This window comes from Cotesia glomerata, linkage group LG10, assembly GCF_020080835.1.
Source record: "Cotesia glomerata isolate CgM1 linkage group LG10, MPM_Cglom_v2.3, whole genome shotgun sequence".
NCBI classification, from domain to species: Eukaryota; Metazoa; Arthropoda; class Insecta; order Hymenoptera; family Braconidae; genus Cotesia; species Cotesia glomerata.
The window spans coordinates 3184990-3191273 of record NC_058167.1 but is presented as its reverse complement, the minus strand read 5'-3'; the positions used below and the strand labels follow the sequence as shown (position 1 = coordinate 3191273).

Here is a 6284-nt window from a genome sequence, read left to right as displayed (position 1 = left end):
CGCCCGAGGATGACGACGGTGCCACTGGAGCATCCAATCCCGAGCCCTAGCCGACGAAACATCCTAAATGAAGGACTTCTAAGGCTTACAGCAAATTCGACACATTTGCCGGTACACAATGTGACATTTGCACCACTGGGTGCGAATTCACCTCATCATTCACACAGTGAGCACTGTGTGCTGTCTAGAATGGGTGGTGGACCACATTACCAACCAGCGATGTATGAGAGAGTGTCGAAATGGAACCTGAAGTTCTCCGGGTTAGGTAGCGCGCGCATCGAATCGTTTTTCAATCGGTTGGATGAATGTTTGACGACGTGTGGTATGACGGATGCGGATGCGTTGGCAATATTACCGTTATTGCTGTCAGATGTGGCCAAAACGTGGTGGTCATACATGAAACGTCGTGTATCATCGTATTCCCAGTTCAGGTCAGAGTTGCGTTGACGTTTTGGAGAGCCATCGGTCGGATGCAGGATTAAATGGGAAGTTATTACGCGTACTCAAGGGAAGCTTGAGATGGGATTAGACTTCCTAGACGCCGTAATAGCGCTTTGGTCGCGAGTAGACGATCCATTGCCGTTGAAGGATCAATTGGATTTCGCATATAATGGTTTACGCCCGGAATACCATCAGAAGTTCGAGCAGTACGACTTTAACAATTTTGAAGAGTTGTATGAGCACGTACGAGCGGTTGATATTCCCCGCAATCGTCTTCAACGACGTGAGCCGGTACCCGTGGAACAGAGCGTCGTTCCAGAGTATGCCTACCAACCTGAAAAGTACGAAACGCAGAGACGTACTGTTGGTCAGGTTGCTGCTGTATCGAATCCCCCCCAGGATGCGAAGAAGAATAGAAAGAAGCAGAATAAGTCGAACAAATCGAATAACGCGGATCAGTTAAATGATCAGGTTGCTGCGATGAATTCGCAAGCGTCGGTGAATGCGAACCGAGGATCGTCTTCTGGGTCTCCAAACAACAATGGAGCTCAGCGAGGTTACCAGGGCCCATCGAACGGTCGTTCGAGTCCAAAGCAGGGTAAACCCAGGCCGCCAGTATGTCGTGATCTCTGGGGCAAATGCTTCAATTGCTTCTCGACGGATCACGGATGGCGTAGTTGTACCGAGGCAAGACAAGCGAAGTTCTGTTTCGGTTGTGGAACGCGAACAGAACCGACGCCTGGATGCACGTATTGCATGATGTTCTTCGAATACAACCGGCCGGAAAACGACGTCGGGAATCAGTAAGGACGGGTCCAGAACTGATTTCCCGCGACGTAAATGGGCCGATGATTGATGTTGAAGCCGAAATGTTGAACGAGCCGCTGCCAGACATATTCAACATTGACATCGAGCCTTGCGGGCCCGTGAATCAGTCCTCGGATGCTGGTTCTTCACCTGGATGTGACGTGAAACCACCGACGATAACAGAAGAAGACCTTTTGCGACAACGTCATCTCTGTGGCATTTGTGGCGCAGAAGGCAAATTATGGCGATGTGTGGGGTGCAAGAATGCGTTTTACTGCTCGCGCGAACATCAAGAAGCTGATTGGCCGATCCATCAGTGGATTTGCGTACCGATTGATGAGCGTGAGCGAAGTTTTCTTGACTTAGCCGACGAAGTATGTCCTATGCAATCCGAGGGTGACGACGTAAGACCCTTTATCGATGTTAGGATAGGCGGAAAGGAACTTAAGGCTTTGTTAGACACTGGTTCGACGATGACGTGCGTCAGAGAAGTTGATGAGTTGAATTGGGTCTATTGGTGTGGTGCTCGAGTGAGACCAGCACCTCGTAACTCAGCGGCAGTTGCTGATGGTTCGATGATGTCAGTACAATCGCTGATAACGCTGCCGCTTGCGATTAACGACGAAATCATGCCAATCGAGGTTCATGTCATCCCGAAGCTGAAGTACGAGATGATATTAGGAATAGATGCGATAATTGCTTTTGGTATTTGCTACGACGGGGGTTCTGAGCGATGATGGACTCGACGCGAGGGCGACATTTATGATTGGAACGCGAAAGATTACCTTATCGAGGAGGAAATAGCGGCCATAGTCGAGATAATCCCGGATCAGCAATCAGCGTTAGACGAATTGCTGACACGACGAGTGCCTGACGTGGATTATACCGGGGAAACGACGTTTACGAATCTTATGACCCATGAAATTGACGTGCAGGGTCATGAACCGATTCGACAGCGTAATTATCCGACTTCTCCGATTATTGAGGCAGAAATGTGCCGGCAAGTGGACGATCTACTTGCGGCTGGCATAATTGAGCCTTCGACGAGTGCTTGGTGTAACCCAGTCATCATGGTAAAGAAATCGACAGGCGAGTACCGAATGTGCCTGGATTTCCGACGATTAAATGCCATTTCAAAGCCATGTGCGTATCCATTGCCGCTGATGACATGGATCCTAGACCAATTGAGTGGTGCGAAGTTTATTTCAAAAATAGAGTTGAAACATGCGTATCACCAGGTGAAACTCGACCCTGCAAGTCGAGAGTATACGGCGTTTTGTGTACCCGGAAGGGGTATGTTCCAGTATGTAGGCATGCCGTTTGGCCTTGCTGGAGCACCGCCGCATTTCCAGCGTTTAATTGACAAAATGTTGGGACAACGACGTGGTATGAAGGTATTTGGATACTTTGACGACTTGATTATCGTCACCGAGACTTTTGAGGAGCACTTGGAGGTGCTCGACAAAGTATTCGACGGTCTAAAAGCCACGAATTTAAAGATAAACGCTGATAAATGTGAATTCTGTACGAATGAGGTCCGTTATTTGGGTTATTGCGTGAACGAGAAGGGTTTATTAGCAGATCAAGAGCGTATAAAACCGATGCTTGAGTTCCCGAGGCCGACGACGTTGAAGAAAATGCGAAGATTTCTAGGAATGGCCTCGTGGTATCGACGTTTTATACCGGATTTCGCGACGATAGCTGAGCCATTAACGCGTTTAACGAGTAAAAAGGTCAGATGGACCTGGACCGCAGAACAAGAGATGGCCTTTGAAGCGTTGAAATTGGCTTTGGCGACAGCACCAGTGCTGGCGTGTCCAGACTACTCAAAGACGTTCGTGTTGCAAACTGACGCGAGCGCAACTGGCCTTGGAGCTGTTTTAACTCAAGAACATGAAGATGGTGAGCGAGTTGTAGCATACGCGAGTCGCGTCATGATTAAAGCCGAGCGAAATTATTCAGCGACTGAGCGCGAGTGCCTCGCAGTTCTTTGGGCATGTGAGCATTTTCGACGATATCTCGAAGGATATCAATTTAAAGTTATTACTGATCACAGTAGTCTTCGTTGGTTGCGTGATCTGAAAAGAAAGACGCCGAGACTAAGTCGATGGGCGATGCGTTTGGCCGAGTATCAGTTTCCGATCGAGTATCGAAAGGGATCATTAAACGACATTCCTGACGCGTTATCACGAATGTTTGAACCTGACGAACTGGACTACTGCGAGGAAATCATGGCAATTGACGAATTGCCAGAGCAGGCTGACGAGGTACCTGCTGCTGAAGTCGTCGACGATTGGTACTCGCGACGAAAACGCGATGTATTAGCTTTTCCGACGAAATACAAGGACTGGCGTGTAGAAGAGGAGCGTTTGTACAGACATATGCCGAACTCCCTTGTATCGAGCGTCGTTGAGGACTTGGATGCCTGGAAATTAGTTCCACCGAAGGCCGCACATCAGGGAATCATCGAAGAAAACCATGATCCACCTGATGCAGGCCATTTAGGCATTGAGAAAACGGTGTCAAGATTTAAAGTCGATTACTATTGGCCAAGACTGGAGGAAGACGTGCGACGTTACATCGCTGATTGCGATGTTTGCCAGACGTCGAAAGTGTCGCAACAACCAGCTGCTGGGCTGATGTATCGACGAATTGTGAACACACCATGGACAGTGGTTGCTATCGATTGTATGGAATTTCCACTTAGTCATGCAAAATGTAAATACATGGTGGTGTTCCAAGATTTATTTACGAAGTGGATCGAATTATGCCCAATCAAAAAGGCTGATGGACCAACGATAATTCGGGAGTTTGATAAACTCATCGTTCATCGTTTCCGATGTCCTGAAGTAATTTTGACGGATAACGGCACAGAGTTTGTGAATAAGCTGGTAGATGAGGTAGCTAAAGCTTATGGTGTTCATTATTCGCGTATACCGCCGTATCACGCGCAAGCGAACCCCGTCGAACGAGTAAATTGCGTTTTGAAGACCATGATCATCTCTTTCGTTGAGTTAGATCACCGAGCGTGGGACGAACATGTCCATGAACTTAGGCATGCGTATAACACCGCTGTACATAGTTCGTTGCACGTTTCCCCAGCGATGTTGAATTACGGGTGGCAACCGCGTGCGCCGAAATACTATCGGAAGTTGATCGAAGGTGCGACTGATATTCCGTGTCCTGATACCGCGGCGTGGTTAGACCGTATTGGACGTTTAATGCAATTACAGGACTTAGTTGCAGATAATCTAGGTCGAAGTTTTGAGCGACAAGCTAGATATTATAATCGTCATCACCGAGATGAACGATTTGCGGTAGGAGACGTCGTGAGGGTGCGACAGCATACGTTGTCACGCGGGGCCGATCGTTTTTCGTCGAAACTGGCGCGTAAATACTCGCAGGAGACGTACGTCGTCTCGAAAGTAATTTCGCCGGTCGTTTATGAGCTAGTGAGTGAAAATAATCGTCCAGCAGGACGACAGCATGTCAAAGCGTTGCGTTTAGTTGAGCGTGCACCCGAGAATGACGAGAACGACAAATAACCGATGCTCGAACCTCTATAATTAGTTAGTTGTTGTTCAAGCATGTTATTGTTAGAGTGGGGTGTATGTGTTATTTCAGATGGCGAACAACGAGGAACTTCAACGTCACGTGCTGGCCCGTCTTCGTGCCGAGAACCAGCACCTGTTTAATAAAGTGCTGGAAAGAGAGGAGCGGACAACGCAGGCTGAGCGTTGTCGCATTGTTGCGCTTCCGACTACCCGACGAATGCGCCTGGGATGATATCAGCGTTATCTGCTGTCCATCCAGATTCCAATGGCGACGATCGCCGTGAGCTGGCGGTGTCCAACGTGCCGACGACCGACTTACGCAGCACAAGCGTGCGTGAAAGGAGCTGACGCGATCCTGGCGTCCCACCTGACGCCTGTCGAACGAGTGCGCCGAGCAGAAGCAACGTTGGAGGAGTTGCTGCCGTTGGCGGAGTGGTTGAACCGTGCACTCGCGTCTGTGCAACGTAACCCACCGCAGACGTTACTCCCAAGAATTCCTAGCGCCCGAGCGCTAGAGAACGCTCGAGTTCTTGCCCGAGAGCTGCGGGCCAATCCCACTGTGCTATCGCGGAGCCGAGCTGGATGCTGGAACTGCGGGATGCCGCACAACATGGTGATGTGTCCTCACCCTCGAGGCACGTTCTGCCAACGATGCGGGGAGATCGGAGTATACTTCGAGGAGTGTCGTCGGTGCCAACCCGAGTGCCCAATCGACGGTCCACGACGCCAGTAGGGTCGCCAACGAAGCAGACGACGTCTCTGCTCCTTATACTCGAGTTTTTTTTTGTTTTTGTTTGCATTTTAATTTTTGTATTTATTTTGAAGTTTTTATATTATGAGTTTGCTTGATTTTGTATTAATCTTGTGGATCGTCCAGGAGACGACTAAATGCGCCGAAGGCGCTGACTGAATACGCCGTATGGCGATAGTGTTGAACGTGCCGCAAAGCGGAGTCATTTAATAAATAAAACTTGTTTATTTTGGAATTGGACGAGCAACTATTTTTTGGTTATATTGCTGGTGGTGGGTAGTTTAGGTAGCTGTTGGTTCTGAAGGTAGTTGTGTTGGTCCAAACGGTACCTAGGCAAAACCATGGGCTCCTGGTCGACGGCTGGGGGGAGGTGTTGTAACAGGCCGCTTTTAGCGCCACCTGTTAAGGCGTTGTTTCTCTAATTTTACCTTTTTGAATTTAATTTTAAAGGAAATTTTAATTGAGTTTTTTTTTTATTTTATTTTATGCCCATTGGTTGGATTCGCCGCGACCGAGTCGCCCTCGCGTGTAGAAACTCGAACGAAGCTCGATTGCGCGCGAAACCAAAATCTAATGCGATAAAATGTAATTTGATTTAGTAAGTAAGTAGCTTTAAGTTAGATTTAAGTACTTAATTATTGTGACGGTACTAACGACGCCGGCCACGAACCCGCGAAGAGAAACAACGAGGATCATCGACGTGGGTAACCTGCAAGATCATCAACGACGGA

The 6284-nt window shown here is 48.5% G+C and overlaps 1 long non-coding RNA gene across 1 annotated transcript in view; it reads right to left on the bottom strand.

The window, feature by feature from the left end:
* Window positions 1–4997: 4997 nt before the first annotated feature.
* Window positions 4998–6284, bottom strand: part of LOC123272930 — a 12985-nt gene continuing 11698 nt past the window's right edge. The window contains exon 3 of the long non-coding RNA XR_006511200.1: window positions 4998–5008. This is a non-coding gene — a long non-coding RNA (uncharacterized LOC123272930). The remainder of the gene's footprint in view (window positions 5009–6284) is intronic.